General features: G+C 39.6%; 1 long non-coding RNA gene across 1 annotated transcript in view; it reads right to left on the bottom strand.

Annotated features, from left to right (window-relative positions):
* Window positions 1-1,094: 1,094 nt before the first annotated feature.
* Window positions 1,095-18,773, bottom strand: part of LOC141570993 (uncharacterized) — a 44,010-nt gene continuing 26,331 nt past the window's right edge. Inside the window, exons 2-3 of the long non-coding RNA XR_012495413.2 lie at window positions 16,140-16,307; window positions 1,095-1,199 (exon numbers count right to left, since the gene is read on the bottom strand). This is a non-coding gene — a long non-coding RNA (uncharacterized LOC141570993). The remainder of the gene's footprint in view (window positions 1,200-16,139; window positions 16,308-18,773) is intronic.

The following is an 18,773-nucleotide window of genomic DNA, read 5'->3' as shown; positions in this document are numbered from 1 at the left end:
TATAATATAATATAATATAAGATAATAGAATATAATAGAATATAATAGAATAATACTGGGTCTTGTATTAATTTTTGCTCCAAAAGACGCGTTAGAGCTGATTTACAAGACCTGGTCTTATATTATATCATATTATATAAGACCCGGTCTTATACTATAGTAAAATAAGACCGGGTCTTATATTAATTTTGCTCCAAAAGATGCATTAGAGCTGATTGGCTAGGTCTTATTTTCGGGGAAACACGGTAGATGGACCGGTGTATGGGAAGATATACAAAGAGACATTGGAGCCCTTAATTTTTGCGAAAAAAAAACAAAGAAAACATTTACATACAGTTGTATCCCCTTCTCTACAGGTATCCAAGGCCCCCACTGGATACCTGAAACCACAGAATTACTGTTTTTTCATATATATATATATATATATATATATATATATATATATATATGCATATGACTAAGTTTAATTTATAAATTAAATTAAGCAATTTCACAGATATATTTCTTCTTACCATAGATCTTAGACCTCAGCTTACAATTTTCTTTTCTTCCTTTATTAAGTTGAGACCTTTCACCTTTTCACTGAAAAGAAGTACTTTACAGCCCCTCTTCGGCATATTCAAACTGCCAACATCACTAGTGCTTTGGGGCCATTAGTACGTAAAATATGTGTTACTTGAACACAAGCCCTGTGATACCACAGCAGTCAATCTGATAACTGGGAGGGCTACTAAGTGACAAATGGGCAGGTGGTGTATGCAGCATGGAGATTCTGGACAAAGGGATGATTCCCACCCTGGACAGGACTGAGCAGGACAGCAGGAGATTTCATCACGCTACTCAGAATGACAAGTGATTAAAAACTTATGAATTGCGTATTTCTGGAATTCTCCATTTAATATTTTTTAACTGAACTTAACCACAGGTAACTGAAACTGTAGAAAGCAAAACTGCAGCTAAGGGGAACTACTGTATATGCAAGGCGCTCAGGGGGATTGGTATTGATGCAAGAAAAAACAAAACAAAAAACAAATAACTTGGGGAGGACGGTATGAAAAAATGAACGAAGCTTTAACGAAAAGTACTAGTCAAAGATTTAATCCACTTTCCACCTCCACAAAACTACTGATACTCTTCTTTAAAGTCAACATATGGTCATCAATCCGTACACCCTGATTCCAGGTTAGATGTACTAAAGCCTGAGGAAGAAAAACATGATGGAAAGAGGATTTAGAACCATGAGGTTGAGTCATAGTTGTCTTTCACCTGCCACTTTGAGCAAATCCCTTCTCTTTTAGCTCTTAATTATTCCAAGGTGCCATCAACTGTGTTTGTTTCCCAGACTGATAGAGATCTGGTGGGTTCGGCCATGACCTTGTCATCTGGACCTTCTGTGTCTCCCATGTCAGTCCCAGGTTTCTAAAGTCACCTATTTTGGGGAAAGAAGTGTGGAGTATATTTTCATACATTTTATAAATGAGGAATAGAAAAATATTTGTGTCTTCCACCCCACCCCTTTATCTGCCATTCACCACATCTTTGCAGGCAAGTAGATGGAAAGGGGCAGAGAAAAGACTTGAGTTACATCTTTAAAAGGATTAAAAAAAAAAAAGTACAAAATGAAGCAAGAAGATGACCCAGTTCAGCCCCTAAATTTAAGCTTGGGAAGATGAGACCCAGAAGCATCAGGTTGCTTGGCAAGTTCACATAGCAAGTTAGTGACACAGCTGGGACTCAGAGTCCTCCTGAGCCAGCTGCCGGTGTTCTTTATTACACCAAACGTTCCCTCATCCCCACCTCAGTTCCTCAGGTGCTCCCTGGCTGGTTTGTCTCCCCATTCCGACACCTGATGCCAGAAGTAGGCACCATCCTTGTAGAAGACGCACCATGGTCTACAGAGCACATCAAGAGGCACTTCAAAGTGTGTACTGGTGAGTTCCTAAGAACTGCCCCCCTTCTTCTGGGTGGGGCCACTGCGGCTTTCTCCAACAGGCAGGTGTCCTGTTGGCAAAGGCCAACACTTCTTCCTATAAGTGGGCTTCTGGGGGCAGGTTTGCTGCCATAGCAAACCCTCTTTTCACCCATGCAGAGGATGGGATGAGGCACAGTGAAGAGGTAGGACAGCCCTACCTGTTTGTTTGCTAGAGGACACACACGCCCTAATTTCAACCAGGACAACGTGCACAGAATCATGGTCTTCCCTCCTAATCCCCAAGAAAGAAAACTTATCCTTTAGCCATTGAAATAACATGACTGAGATCAGGAAGGGTGAGTGCAAGTCATCATTTATATAAATAATAATTTTCCACTGGGAACTGTGAACTCTCCTGGTCTCTTCTATTTTTAAATGCTAATTGCTTCTGATGTTGTTTACATAGGCGGAGCTAATAAGAACATTTGCTTCATAACCATTGAACTTAATGTATCTGTTTTTGGACACTTGTGTTTTATTTTTGCACACATGCTCCAAATTGATGCTAATTACTTTAAAGGATCAAGGTTTCTATTCCAAGAGGGATAACGACAGAATGTCAATTTGCAGTCTCTGAGCATAATGTCCCAATTATCAATGCATTCCAGACCAGAATGGACTTGGCACCTTCTGGAAGGGATTTGGCTGCACTTTTATCAGCCATTCCCTAGACGTAGGTTCATTAAAACTTGCTTTCTAGTAACTTGTGGGTATGTCTATATTTTCCTCTGTCTTGAAGGCCCTTTAGTGCCATATCAGAATTCCAAATACCTACTTTTCCATGTCCAGGTCCAATACTTCTCTTTCAGAATCTTCTTTGATCTCTTTGTCTGAAGATAAATTTTACTTTCTATGAAAGTCCCAGAGCACTTTGCTGATTCCTTCCTCAAAGGGCTTAGCACTTTCTACATTATATTGGAATTGTTTATTCACCTTCTTATCTTCTTTCTGTATTATAAGCCTCTTAGTAACAGTACTTTATCTGAGTTATCTCTGTCTCCACTGCATGCTGAAACTTCTCCTATGCCCTGCATGTATTAAGTGCTTTGTGCATTGATTTAATTGAGGGTTTTTCCCCCTAATATCCTACCTTCTCCAAAAAGTTTTTAAGGTAGGTTTAAATAAATATTTATGGAACAAAAGATTGAGTACATCTATACACACATAAAATGAGTAAAGTGAATCATGATTTATATGAAATGCATCTGGAGAAGCCAACAGTGAACTATCATCCCTGGAAAGAAAACAAAAGACTATGCTGTGGGGGATGACTGGAGAGTCGTGAAAAAGGATTGAAAACTTGACCACTACCACCAGAGGAACCAAGACTTCTGATATGGTATTTGCTCAATGCAAATGTTTCAATCAACAGAGCAAACAAATCCATCCCACTGGATTGGGGTGGGGTTGAGGTTGAAGGGGCGGGGGGTCATTGACGACATACAGTGAATGTGGAACATGTAATGACCAAGGAGATATGGCCACAGAGGAAAAAGAGTACACAGGTCCATCCTAATTTTTTCATTTACCATTCACTTATTCATCCAACAAACTTTTATCAAGAAGCCCTCTGTGCCAAGCACTGTGTTCGCACTATGAATGTAAAGGTAAATAAGAACATACTAGTTTAGCTGTTTAGACCAAGGGTCAGCAAGCTATGTCCAATGAGCCCAATATAGCTCACCATCTGTTATTGTGAATAAAGTATTATTGGAACACAGCCATGACTCTTCATTTATGTACCGTCAATGGCTGCATTGTTTTTTACAACTGCAGAGTTGAGTAGTGCTGACAGAGACCGTATGTCCTACAAAGACAACAATATTTATTATTTGTAATCTGTCCCTTTATGGGAAAAGTTTGTTGGCCTTATTTGTACCCTGGTTTAAAAGCTATTAAAATACACTGGTGACAGTGCCAAGTGGAGTAAGGACAGTGTTCCATGGGAGTTGTGACATGGTTTTAGAAAGTCAAGGACAACCTGGTAGCCTGGAACCATGGAGTCAGAGAGCATGTCTGCCTTGCTGGCTGTTGTACTGTAAGTGCCTATATGGTGCCTGGCACACAGTAGTTTGCTTAGTAAATATTTATTCAATAAATGAATGAAGGAGGTTATTGTAAGATGAGAGTGAAAGATGATTGCAATAATCCAGGAGGAGAGTGGAGGGATGAGTAGAGGAGGAGGATAGCATATGCAATGACCCTGAGGCAACAGAGAGCCAGGTGCCACAGGAAACAGATGCAGTTCAGCTGGCAGGAGTGTGGGGTTAGGAGTGGGGTTTGGGAATAAGAAGGAGATAAGGCTGGAGAGTAAACAGGAGTCAGATCAGGCAGGGCCCCTTACGCTTCATTATGGAGTTAGGCCTTTATCCTGAAGACCACGGAGAGCCATGGATAAGTTTTACGCAGGACGAGTCGAAGTTCAGAGTGTAGCTTCAGAAACACCACTTTGGCTGCTTTGTGGAAAATCGATTAGAAGAAGAGCAAGCCCACAGCATAGCTGGTTAAGAGCTGTGGCCGTAATCCAGAGGCCTACACAAAGGTAGGGACCTTGGTGACAGGGATCGGTGGACTCATTTGAGAGATATTTAGGAAGTAGAGTTGATAGGACTCGGTGGTTGGCTGTTGCGGTATAAGGAGTCGGAGAGAGACAGGCATTGAAGATGACGACGTGATTTCTATCTTGAGAAACTAGGTGGAAAGCAGAGCTCTTCACTATGACGGGGAACACATGGGAATAAAAGGTTAAGAGGAAGACAAATTATTGGCTCAGTGTGGGGCCTGCTGACTTTGAGGTGCATGTGAGGTGTCATACAAGGAAGTTAAATCTGCGGGTTTGAAACTTGGGTGAATAATCCAGTCTAAAAACCTAAAACTGGGAGTCAGTATCCAGCAATCCATTAAAGCCATTAGCGTGGGTAAAATTTCTGAGAGAGAGTACATAGAGCAAGAAAAGTAAAGGATCAAAGAAAATAATTTTAAAGGAATGCCAATATTTAATAGAGGAACAGAGCCCAAGCAGTCCTTGAAAGAGACTGAAAAAGAGTGTCCAGGAAGCTAGGAAGAGACCCAGCACAGTTCAATGTCGCAGAGCCAAGGGACATGAGCCAGCAAGGGCAAGACTTTCAAATAATCAAGAAATGTCTATGCAATAAACACTGAAGCAGAGATACAACCAGGACAAAGTTACTCTTGCCTTCATGACAGCAGCTCCAGTAGAAGGGTGTGAGCAGAAGCAAGGCTGCACTGAGCGGCATCAGGAATGCAGGTGAGGAAGTGGAGATAGTACAGACTGTGTAGCAGAGAATTTAGGTAGGTGAGACAGCTACTGAGCGTCCGTAGAGGGAGGGTTTCTTTCTTGCCTTTCTTTGTCTTTTTTTTAAGTTAGGAGAGATTTGATCACGCTTAAACATTAACTGGGAGGAAACAACCATCTCATTTTAATAAATCACTAGAAAAACTTGGCTTCTTCGGATGACTTCACAAGTGTTGTCCCATAAGAAAAAGAAAATTCAGTAACCCAACGTGTTCTCTTTCTGTACTTAGTTTCCAAGAAGCTTAAAATCAAATTCAGTTCCCCCTGGATGTCTGGTAGTATTTACAGCCACTTCCTTCATCTGCTTTCTGTTCTGTTTTATATTTCAATATCTTATTTTTAAAGGATAATTATCGTGAGCAGTTTATAAGGCACTTTCACACATGATGTCTCATAGCACCCATCCTCCATTCGGCACAAATTTAATGAGTGCCTGCTGTGGCCATATACTTTGCAAGGGACGCAATGATGAGTAAAATCACACAGTTGCTGCTTTTATAATCTAGTTGAGGAGACCAAGCTATTATACTAATAATTACAACTGTGGTAAGTGGAATAAAGGAAAGTACTGGAAGCTCTAAGAATCTGAGATGTCAGGAAAAGTATCTTTGAGACTGAGGATAAACAGAGGTTTGGAGATGGCTAGGGTAACATCAGGTCATAATGAAATCTCCCCTGTGGAAAACCTCTAAGTGATCATTCAACTCTTGCCTGAACGCTTGCAGGGATAGGAAACAGTGCTGCATTTGTAGACAGTGTTAATAGTCAAAATGGAGCAGAATTTGGCTCTTGTAACTTCTACGCAGAGGTCTATATCTTCAGCCCACACAAAGAAGCTTAATTCTCTCTAGCATGGCCTTTCACAGCTGGGAAGATGGCAGTAATAAGCCCTCACATACACATACTTATGGATAGATCTATTCTTTCACATTTAAAAGCAGGTTTTATAATTTTTGTTTTTTTTGTTTTTTGCTTCCAGATTGTCATGTTTATAGAGTCTTCTAGTTTGCAAATATCCAGTCTTAGCTTCTTCTATAGAAATACCACTCCTTGCTCTCATACACAGAATTGTTAGCTGGATACCTGGCTGTCCAGAAAGAAAAAGAAACCCCAACAACAAACAAACAAAACCCTACATGTTTTCAGCTTCTCTTGCAGCTAGCTACAGCAGATTACAAGTAAATGTGTAAAAATAAACTCTTGTGGAAGGAAAAAAAAGGCCCTAATTTGTAACATTTGCCAATTTCTATGGTATTAATTCCCCCATGGCTGATTTCCAGTTCCCAGCATGACTCACTGAACGTGGAGTTGAGAGGAAATGCACACAGTAGGCTCTCACATGCCGTAGGCGTGAGCTCCAGCACACCACCGACCAGGGGGAACATAGATGAAGCTCTTAATAGGATGTGAGCGGAAGCAATGCACACAGCTACCCAGTTAAGTGCCTTAAGTGGAAGTGGGGACCTCCACTTTCCCTTTTTCTCCTTCCAATGGTCTGAAGTACAGACATGGTAGAGAATCCATTTCATCCACGTAGATAGAACATCATTTTAGAGATAGCAGAGCAACAAGATAAGAGGAGCCTGGCTTCCAAATCTGTTAGAGCTACCTTACTATAATCCTAGTTTCCTTGTGTGTTTCTTTGTGTGTGTGTGTGTGTGTGTGTGTGTGTGTGTGTGTGTGTTTAAATGTAAACGAGAAAGAAATTGCTAACTTGTTTCAGCCATTATTATTATATTTTCTTAGAACAACTGAAATTGTATCTCAAATGATAGTCATCCATCACAAAATGGCAGTCAGACCACCATTGTGACATTATGCAAAATGCTGCTACTTAAAAAGGCACAGTGTGAATGAGTGAATTAGACATGGTCCCTGCTCCAGGGATCCCAACCCAGACAAAAGACGAAATGTACTTAAGTTGCAATGAGGCAAGGTAGAGGTCATGAGTGCTCTAAGGCAGTGCAGATGGTCAACCACACAGATTTAAAGGCAGGGATGATGAAGATGATGGATGAGGCAATATCTGAACTCAACCTTCAAAGATGGTTAGAATTTTGACAAGTAGAAATGAGCAACGAAGATTTTCAGGCAGAGGGGGATTGTACTTTTCATCCAGATTTTAGATTTCATTCGTTCTAAAAATGTGATCCCTCAGAAAATCTCTAGACTGTTATTTTTTTCTTCTGTAATAGAACAAATTAATATTGTAAAGCTATGACAAAAATGCTTCAAATATTTAAGAGAATCAATTGTTTTCTGAGTCTCTGATCCCCCTATTTACAAAGAAGCCCTTGATTTGTTCATTTCAAAGCGTTTCGGTGGATTAATTAATGCATTCCTCTAAGTGCTTTCCTAAGCAGTGCTCTCTGGACTTATTGTGAATCACTGAAGGTGCATAAAGACACTAAAACTTCATTCCTTTAAAAAACTCTATAATGCAAACTTTTCACTAATGCAAACAGACTGACCTCTCTTCGCATTACTTTTCCTTAAGAGAATAAATGATGTCTTGCATTTCTTTTTATTGCTTCACAGTACCAGGTATAGCAATGAGCACAAGAGCAGCTCTCAGTAAATACTTGTAGTCTGAACGGGAGTCGCAGAATTTAAGAGTATGAAGGAGGATGTTGGGATCACGGAGTGAGGAAGGGACTGCATAAATGGCCTGGAGACGTAAAGGAAATGTCTGGCATGGGCGTGGTGAAGTCTTAGGAACAAGCCTTTGAGATCCCCCAGCTCCTACCATGCTTCCCTGAAAATAAGACCGGGTCTTATATTAATTTTTGCTCCAAAAGCTGCATTAGGGTTTATGTTCAGGGAATGTTATCCTGAAAAATCATGCCAGGGTTTATTTTCCAGTTAGTTCTTATTTTCGGGGGAACACGGTAGAAGCAAAGCCCCAATCTCTTCTTCCCTTTATTTTATAGGTCAGAAAATACAGGTCCTGGGGAGAAATGGCCTTGACAAAGGTGACAAAGTTACTGAGTCCTAGAGCTGGGTCTAGTTTTCTATACCTTTCCAAGCTAGCTGATCCTTGTTTCCAAATTTTTTCCCCCAAAGTTGTGTTACCATAAACATAATAAAAATAATCCTATGCATTTTTTGACATTCAGAGTCACACTGTGTTTCTTCCTCAGAAAACTCATGCATGAGTACATATAAAGCGATGGGAACAAAGTCACATATTGAAATTCCAAGGCTTAAAAATGTAACTTCTTTTTGTAAAGAAATAAAAACATTCAAGTTTGGGAGTTCCCCTGACCCGTCAGAACATCCAGGTATTATCTGTTTAGCTTCTCTATATATGTAGAGTGAGAAGATACCAGCCAGACAAGCAGATTCCCATAGAAAAGGCACTCAGAGCAGAAGGACTAGAATTCCCATGGGGCTGTGTGAGGCTAGAGTGTGAGACAGAGAGAGAGGAGACAAAGAAACAAGATGGTGCTGTCAGGACGGCATGGATGGAAGCCAGTTCTTACTAGGTGCTCAGAGAAGGGTCCTTAGTAGGAGTGGCTATAGACGATATACTTGAACCCCTCTAACCTATTAGCAACAAAGCATATTTATAAGGAGAGCTCTTGGTGGGGGAGGCAGCGTGCTGGACTGAGGATCAGGTTCTGGTCCAAACTTAGAAAATTTGTGTAATGTGGACGGTTTATCTCCCTTCTGAGCCTCAGTTTGGACATCTACAAAGTGGGATCTCTTCCATGTCTAGCAACCTGGGCCTCTTTCATATGTTAAGATAACAATATTCGTGTTTCTGAGAGAACTTCAACTTTCTGATTAAAATATACTCTACCATTAACTTCTATAGAGCCTTGAGAATTATTTTCTTTTGCTTCTTTTATCACTTAACAATTGGCTAAATTATTCAGCACACAACCTATTTAATGATTCAAGTGATATATTAACCAAGATTAAGTGATATGGAATGTTACTTTATTTTTAACAGTTGGAAAGAATAATTGTCTATATACTTATAAAAGATAGTATTTATTTACATTACTCGAGAGAGGTAGAAACAGTCACCTAACTTTAAAATGCGTTTACGTTTTCCTGAACTCTCCCTTAAGTCAAGCCTTTAAGAAGTTATCCCTAAATTTGTCCCAGACAGTTCTCTTTCTTTGCAGCGAACAGTATAGACTATCATGGTCTAAACCACAAATATTTTAGGCTTAAACTCTTGGAATAACCTTTTAATCCATCTCCCTTCTCCTTACCACACACACTTCCCTTCTCTGCCCACCCACCAAGTCTACTCCCCACCTAGCAGCAAGGGAGATCCATTGGAAACCTAAGTCAGATCATGTGACACCTCTGCTCAGATAAATGCTCCAATGACTTCCTGTCTCATTCAGAGTCAGAGCCACAGTCCCATCCAGACCCTGCAAGGCTCAGCAGGCTCCCCTGCTGCCTGCAGACCTCGTCTCCTACCATTTCCCATGAACTCTGCACCAGCCACACTGGCCTCCTTGCTCTTCCCAGGACACCCAAGCACAAGACCTATTCAAGTAATGTTCCTCCATCTGGAACTCTCTTCCCCCAGATGGCAACACCATGCCCTCCTGTCTTCAGACGTTGGTTCAAATCTTACCCATACCAAATAGTAACCCTCTGTCCCCATTGCTTTTTGTCCTCCTTCCTTAAATATAGTCTTCTGTATAGCATTTAGCACCCCCTGTTCTATTTTCTATCCATGTTTTGTGTATGTTTCTTCCCAATAGAATATAAGCTCTCTGGGTTCAGAGATTTTATCTTTTGTATTCATTCATTCTTGCATCTGTGGTGCTTAGAAGTGTGGGTGGAATATATTGGGTATTCAATAAATATTTATTAAATGAATATTCAGAAAGGGCTACTTTTTTCATATGTTCACTGCTTCATTTTATTGGGTAATGTGTACTCTCTCTGAAAGAACAATTCAAATTAAGAAAATTTATTTTTTTTCCTCAGATATAAAAATAATGACCACAAAAATGTATTAAAAGCACCTCTGAGATCACTACCAAAAATGGCAAATTTCAGGGTATTATGGCAAAGCAGGCTGAGCATTCAAGTGAGAACAGTTTAGGACACTTGAAGACCCAGAAGTCCTCTCCTGTCACCCATTTCTACCAAGTTGTAGAGCATGTACACATGACCAGTGTTTTCCTTATCTGGGAAACAAACAATTTTACAGACAGAGGTGCTATGTAACTCTGTCCTCTATGGCAATGACTCTACTGATGTGAAGATCTTTCTTTACAGTGTAAGGCCATCATATTACATTGATTCTATGAGTGTTAACATTGTCAGATGGCTTGGGCATGGACAGGCAGTATTCCCATTTAGCTGGCTGAGCTGTCAAAGGGTATCAGAGATATATACACTGAGAAAGAGATCCAGAAACAGTGCCCAAAGCCTTGATGGAAGATTTCAAACCGGGGCTCAACCACTCCACACTGGGTGGATTCATGTGAGCCACTCAACTTCCCCAGACCTCAGTCTCCTCTTCTGCAAAATATGAGTCACAAATAATTCCTGCTTTACCACCTCCTGGTATGAAATAACCAGGAGGAGAATTTCTCAAAGCATAGAGGATTCCATGCAAACTGCTTAATAAATGACTAAATGCCATTACCTCGGTCCTTAAGCTGATTCCTAGAAAGATGGTTAAGCTTGTCTAGGCAAACAGTCTCACCAGAGTCCTGTTTATCACCAATACAGCGAAACGCGGGAAGGGGAAATCTAGTTTTATGGCATCTGATTTTAGGTGCTATTCTGGGGGATTTGTTCATTCATCCAAGAACATATCTAGTGAGCACCTATTATGTGCAAGGTGTTGAACCTCAGATTTTATGGGACGAATAGGCTTGAATGTAATCCAGGTCTTATCCTTAAGGAACTCACACAGAATAGTGGGGAAGACCACATATACATACCCCAAAAAACCTCTAACCACTGTAGAAAGGAATTTGGCAAAAGAAAGACCCCTGGGAGAAAATCAATTCACATGGCCTTTGGCAGTCACTTCAGTTCCCTGGGCTTTAGTTTCCTCTTCTGCAAAGTGTAAGTGATCACAGGTGGTCATGAGGATCAAGATGGGATATTGTTTTGTTCAGGTTAATTGTAAACTGCGAATTGTCATCCACGAGTCATTTCTCTTCCCTCTTTCATCTTTCCTCCTTCTGTCGCTACTCCTCCTTTGCCTCCTCCTCGTTCTTTGCCTTCCCTCCTGCCCCTCCTCTTGTCTCTGCCTTGCTTCTTCTCCTCTTCCCTATTCGCTCTTTGCTCCATCACTGAGACAGCCTTACAATCAGCCGGACTTAGTCTGATCATTACAGTGACAGCCCTGTTGGAAATCGTTTGATCCCACCTGTTCCCTTGCAGTGCACATGATGACGAAGAGTTGCTAGTGGATTTAACACTTCCCTGACTTAAAACATTTTTTTTCTTGTTTGCTGCTACACAGAGAATGCAGAATGGAATCAAGATGAATAATGACCTTTATTTCCTCAGGGTTTCAATATAACGGAGGCAGTGGGGGGCTGGGGGGAGGAGGGAGGGTTGTTTAGACACAAAATGTAAAGTCCCCGATACTGCAAACCAGTTGGCACTTAGGAACCACATAGATATACCCACCGTCTCATTTAATTTTCACAAAAATTGGTGAAGTGTCATTATTTCAACCTTACAGACTAACCGACTGAAACTCAGCTCACCGTCTTACTTACCCCAAGTCACACAGCTAGAAAGTGGTAGGACCAGGATTTATATCAGACCTAGTGCCAGAGCGGCTGATTATTGCCACTTCAGCACAGCCCTAATCTTGAAAAAGGGAACCCAGTGGTTTAAGTGAATACCAAGAGGTAATTGATTTCTACCTCTTCTAATGGGGGAGACGGCACTGGGGTCCAGGATTTTTGAACATTTCTGAATAACCACATACTAAGCAATGAGACTAGGGCATGTCACTTCACTCCTCCTCAGACAGGAGAAGTAATAACTCCTCCATAACGAGAGTTGTGAAAATTAAGGTTTAGAATAGATAATGTTTGACAAAGCACCAGGTATTCTGTAAAGAGCGATATCACTTTGGTTTCAATACAGTAAATGACTCATGCTTTGCTGAATCCAAATGTTAATGATGATATTGTTTACACTATTTTATTATACACCTTCTTAAATACTTTGATTAAATGGGTAATCTGTAGCTAATATGGACGTGAATAATTATAATATTTTATTTGATTTTTAAAATCTGACCTCTTACCAAAAAAAGAAGTTGTCTTATAGTTTATAAATGCATATATATCATGATGCCAATCCTTTCACCTAGACAGAAAAAAAAATCACGGTTGTCATCTTAACAAAGATTTATGGAGCACATGCTATGTGCCAGAGACTGAGCTAAATACACTTTATTCTCCATCATGTTGTTTAATTATCAAGATAATTGTCTCCAAATAATAGATCAGGAAACTAAAGCACTAAGCATCTAAGTAACTTGACTGAGGTCATACAACTGTTAGTGAAAAAGGCAAGTTTTTAGAAATATACATGGTGTATTTGGTATTACTTTATACCACCTCTGTCAAATAAAACTTTTCAAAAGCCTGAGTGGCTTGCAATCAAGGTACCCAGGACAATAGAACATAGGCAAATGTTAAAAGCTAACTAATGAATGTGTGTGTGTATGTGTGTGAGAAGGGATGGGAAATAGGCAGAAAAGCATAAGAAAATTTAAGTTAAAGAAATCCACTGTAATTGACTGCAATTTGTAGCTCTGCACTTCTTCACATACAGAGACATATGTACACTTACCAACTAATTCATTAACCAACAAATAACTGAGCACCTACTATGTACAAGGACAAGTGTTCACGTCTAGAGAATGCAGAACACACAATCACACATAATCATGGAACCTCCTCCGTGGACCTCACAAACTTCTGGATAAACTGTCAGATAAATGCACTTAAATTAGTGAGTGTGTGTGTGTGTGTGTGTGTGTGTGTGTGTGTGTGTGTGCCACTTAAGTAAATTGCCTCTGGGGTATATTTAAAAACTGGTTCTCAGCAAATTGCCCTTTTATACAAACTGCTTAAGGCAAGGAATAGGAAGAATGGACAACTTCAGAAAATATGAGCATAGGATTTGGACAAGAAAAGGTGAATTACTTAAATTGGTCAGGACATTGGGACATAAGATACATTTATCTTCAGTGGAACTTTGAGCTCTTTGGTTAAAAAAAAAAAAAAAATCCAGTGTCCTGAAAGCTAAATAAAGCAAACTGGGCCTCTGATTCCCCAAGGTTCAGATTAAGAGCCCAACTCTTCCATGGAGAACAGGAGGAATGAGAGACGGGATTTCCATTATAAATAATCCCCGAGTTTCGTCAACAATAATTTCTTTTGAAGCCCTTTAAGAAACCTGGAGGGCAGAGGAGAGGTACCCACCAGGCCAAGCCAGGAAATCAGGGAAATATCTATAGCTGATTTTATTTTGTAGAGGACTTACTGCTGCTGCAAATCACAGCGGGGGCAAAAACAACCCCTGTCTAGAGGACCCTGTTATCAAAAGTTCCTTTCTCCGCCCCTCAGGCAGTATGGCCTTAGCTTTCCTCCTGCAGTATCGTTGCATCCTCCCACCTCAGAAAACAGAAAATCTTGGAATTAGAAGCTTGGACATTCGCATCCCAATCCATCCAAGTAGCAGCTCTTGCCACAAGCAGGTTATAGCATGCCCATGTGAGTTTCCTCATCTCCCTAAACGGCCTACTTCACAGGGCTACTGAACCATTTAGGTGACATGGATATTAAAGCATATTGGGAGGTGATCAAATTTTCCAAATATAAAGGAATAAATAACTTAAAATCTAAAAGTTTTGAATACAGATATTAATGAGGTCTGACAATTAAGTTCATGAAATTGTTGCACCATTGTTGCTAATATTTTTTGATATCAGAGGGATTATTCATTAGGAATTTGTGCCAACTACACAAACAGTTAACCATGTTTACTATTTGGAAGTGCTGAAAGGCTACATGAAAAAGTTAGATGACCTGAACTTTTTGCCAACAATTCATGACTCTTGCATCACAACAATGCACCAGCTCACATGGCACTGTCTGTGAGGGAATTTTTAGCCAGTAAACAAATAACTGTACTGGAACACCCTCCCTACTCACCTGATCTAGCCCCCAGTGACTTCTTTCTTTACCTGAAGGTAAAGGAAATATTGAAAGGAAGACATTTTGATGACACTCAGGACATCAAGGATAATACAATGACAGCCCTGATGGCCATTCCAGAAAAAGAGTTCCAAAATTGCCTTGAAGGGTTGACTAGGCTCTGGCGTCGGTGCATAGCTTCCCAAGGGGAGTACTTTGAAGGTGACTGTAGTGATATTCAGCAATGAGGTATGTAGCACTTTTTCTAGGATGAATTCATGAACTTAATTGTCTGACCTCATATACCCATCCACAAACTGAAATAAAAATAAAACCAGTAAATGATGCACGTAAATCCAGAAACACAAAATTGGTCTACATAGAATGGAACACAAACTCCTTGACTGGTTTTCAAGGTCCTCTCCAAGATATTTCCAACACTATTCTCTAGGATTGTCTCTCTCTATCTTTATGTCTTTTGCAGTCCTGTCAAATTAATTGCTTAGTAACACCACAGTCCAAAATATGGACTTGTTCTTTAATACCTCCATTTATCTATGCTGCTATTTCCACCTCTTGGAATGCTTTTACCCTACATGTCTACATGTCCAATCTTGCTTAAATGCAAACTTCTCCACAGAAGGAAACCTTTTCTGATTTTTCCCTGTTACAAATCATTTCTACTTAATCTGAGTACCCCAGCATTTTTATTTGCACCTCGTATTTGAATAATTTATATTCTCATGAGTTTATTGGTTCCTTAAGAGGAATGACTATGTCTAATTCCTCTTTGTCTCTCTTACCAAGAGAATGATATCAGCTAATCGCTAAAATTTATTGACTACTTAACATATATGATCTCTTTTAATCCTCATAGCTAAGGATATTGATACTGGTATTTTTCTCATTTCGCAAATGAGGAAACAGTGTCCCAGAGAGGGTAAGAAAATGTGCCCAAGTACACAGCTATTAAGTGGTGAAGTCAAGTTGAAAACCAGAGATTGCCAGTCCTAGTCCATGGTTTTTAACATCCATTACTCCACTTACTACATGTTCTTAGCATAGGAAGTACTCAATAATGCTTACTAATCGAGTGAATGAACAAATGCATCAATGAAGAAAGTGTGAGTTTTCAAGCATGAATATTTCCATCCCATGCATAGAACTTCACATTCCCTTTCAGGTAATGGCCACTCAGTGAATATTTCCTGAGTAAATGACTGAAGGAATCAATACTAGAACAGATGTCTGGGGGACTGCTGAGTCTAGAAATTCATTCATACTTTCAACAGTTACTCGTCATTCATTTATTCCCGCAACATGTGTTAAAAGACTGCTATGTGCTGGACAGATGGTATAGGAATAAAAAATAAATCAGACATGAGTCCTGATCTTTGGGAGCTTACATTTTGGGGAGAGAAGAATTGACTTGTGTTTTTTGAGTCTAAGAAAGAGCAGATATTGTCAGAAGGAAAATAATTCAAGCTCAGGGAATGGCCAACAAAACATTCAGAGGTGACCAGTGAGGGAAGCCTGAGGCTGGACATGAAAAAGCCTACCCTTAAAGAGGAAATTCAGGGGAAGATCATGAGGAGTAACTGGGTGATTCACCCATCAAAATAGGAAGCTCTGTCTGGCAAGGAAGATGGTGGCATTGAGGTGGTACAAACCACAGAGATTCTGCTCCAACACTTACCACAGTAGACTTCACCCTTGCTGCTTGGGTTATCGTCTGAGGAGTGGAGGGCCTGTTCACTGGCCAGGGGTCCAGAGAGGTAGTGCAGCATTGCAGTGGGAGACTCTAAGCTCTTGGTTTCACTGCCTCACACTGAACAAAGGCTCTCTGGTGTAGCGGCGCTGAAAACTTGAGCATATATAAAAGTAAAGAGAATAACAATTCCTCTTTCACTAAGTTTGTGAAGACCAAAGAGTTAATACCTGTAAATGCATAGAACAATGCCTGGCTTACAGGAAGCGCTCACTAAAGTTGGTTATTTTTAGTGTTCTTCAATCATTGACTCTAATTGCATATTTGAACTGAAAAATCCTCGGTGAATTTTAGAAGAGAGGATGCTTATATTTCACTTATGTATGAAATAGGAGTATAAACCATATATCTTGCATCTTATAACAGCTTCATTCATAAGATGACAGTTCTCCCATCAGTTCCAGGACTGACTTCTCTAATCTGCCATATAATTATTCTCTGCAGCAGAACTCCAAGTAGATCATGACGTTCCATGTTCATGGACTTCCACCCAGGACTTTAACAGCAGCAACAAAATGATTCTGCTAAAATTACATAGTCACATTTTCTTTCACTTTACCAGACCATTGCACCTAACAAAATCCATGATCTATTTTGGATGTATATATATATATGTTATTCGAACCTAGAAAGCAAATATTTCTTTATTAAGGCAAATACTGATTTAATTCATGTATTTCTTTTCTGTTTAAAACATCAAAATATACATCTTTAAAATACATCCATTAAAAGAAAAAATTATATTTATGCAAAGAATTTATAACCAGATTCTGAACCCAGTTCTACTGCAAAAAAAGGTGATTTTAAATGTTGCTGATAGTTTTTAACATAAACCTGTTTTAGTACAAACTGTTTTAAAAATTATGAGTAATAAATAAATATTTTCAAAATGTTATTATTTCTATTTATTTATTTATGTTTACATATCAAACATGCAACTTACCACCAGATGCTAGGGTCTTACTTTGCCTTGTTTTCTGCAAGATGCATTAAATATGAAGAATACACCAATAAATGGGGGAGATACTTCTCAAATTGACTGACAAGATAACTAAGTTGAATAGTCAAGAAAAAAAAAATCTCGACTTTGTTCCACACCAGCACCAGTCACATAAAATGTTTGGGGCTTGTTGGTAGGTGGGACACAGGAGTCGGTTGGAGATCATTTAGAGAAAGTGATGGCTATGGTGAAAACAGCAGGCTTTGGAGCCAGGAAGACTGGGTTCCAAATCTGGACTCTGCCACACAGGACATGTATCTTCTGAGCCTCAGTTTACTCACCTGGAAAACAATCATAATAACACTAACCTTTAGAGTTATTGGAGGATTAGAGCTAATAGGGTATGTGAAGTGCCTGGAACATAGTAGATGCTCAATAATTTTCAGTTCTTCTGGTGGGTATCATTTTGATATATTTGCATGTAGATACAAACAGATGGTGTTTGTCATGTGTTTATTTGTTGTGTACCGATATTTTAAAAGGCATGTTAGCAATCCTCAGTCCATGAGGCTGCTCCCTGCGGAGTGGGGAGAGGCTGGCTTATTTCTCTATTCCATAAAATTTTCTGTAGCTCCTGTTCCAACGCACACTAGAAAGACCACCACTCTCTGTACATACTTATCATATGATCATTGACAATGAAGAGTAGAACACTCTATTAGGCGTAAGGAGACCTGTGATTTAGTCGTGACTCCATCTCAAAAGGGCTCTGTGACCTTGGGTCAGTTGCTTCCTCTCTGTGGGCCTCAGTTTCCTAATTATAAGATGAGGAAATCAGATAAGATTTCCTAGGAATCTTTCAGTTCTAAAATTGTATTGGGTACAAAAATCTATAATTTTCTGATTTAGGCATAGTATCAAGAAAAAGAAAACCTGTAGAAATTACTAAAGTGGTCAGAGAGTTTAACTGTCCATTTTGTGTCTGAAAAGGTGCAATATTGACCTGATTTTCACATGTTCTCTTAAAAGCTAAAATCAAAGTAAATCAGATCAAGTTCCTTTCCCTGTGACCAAGGAAAGATTTCCACACGCATGCCATCATCAGTACCTAAGATTGATTGTCATTTGTAAATATTTCTCTAGTCCTGGCAATAGATGTGTACTATGTGCAGCATACAATTTGTCCACTCTGCTGACCATGGACTGACATATGTGTTAGGATTTAGGGTATAATCTGTGGCCATGAACCCTATTTGCATCCATTGAGGTCATCAACCACACGTAGCCCCAAGTATCTTTGGTAAGTGTTATTTTGCTGTGATGAAAACCTTCCTATATTTGAACCAATAAATGAGTCCAAGTTTAAATCATCCAACTTTTAAATCTGACCAATCATGGAATGGGCAGAGAGTCCCCAGCCTTGGAGATATCTAAGAAGGAGTTTGATAGAAACTTTCTTCGGTGTGTTGCGTTGGAGATTCAGATACAGAGTAATCTTTAAAGGCCTTCTGAGCCCAACAATTTTATGATCTCTCATTCTATCTATTCTTACCAGGCCAACTCTGAAAATGTGGGTGATGGGTTTCATTTTTGTATTTTTTTCAAAAAATGAGTTCAAAAAG

This window comes from Rhinolophus sinicus, chromosome 17 (genome assembly GCF_057876585.1).
Source record: "Rhinolophus sinicus isolate RSI-liver-muscle chromosome 17, RSI-T2T, whole genome shotgun sequence".
Taxonomy (NCBI): Eukaryota; Metazoa; Chordata; class Mammalia; order Chiroptera; family Rhinolophidae; genus Rhinolophus; species Rhinolophus sinicus.
Note: the sequence above shows the minus strand (reverse complement) of the source record. Positions and strands in the feature narration are given on the sequence as shown.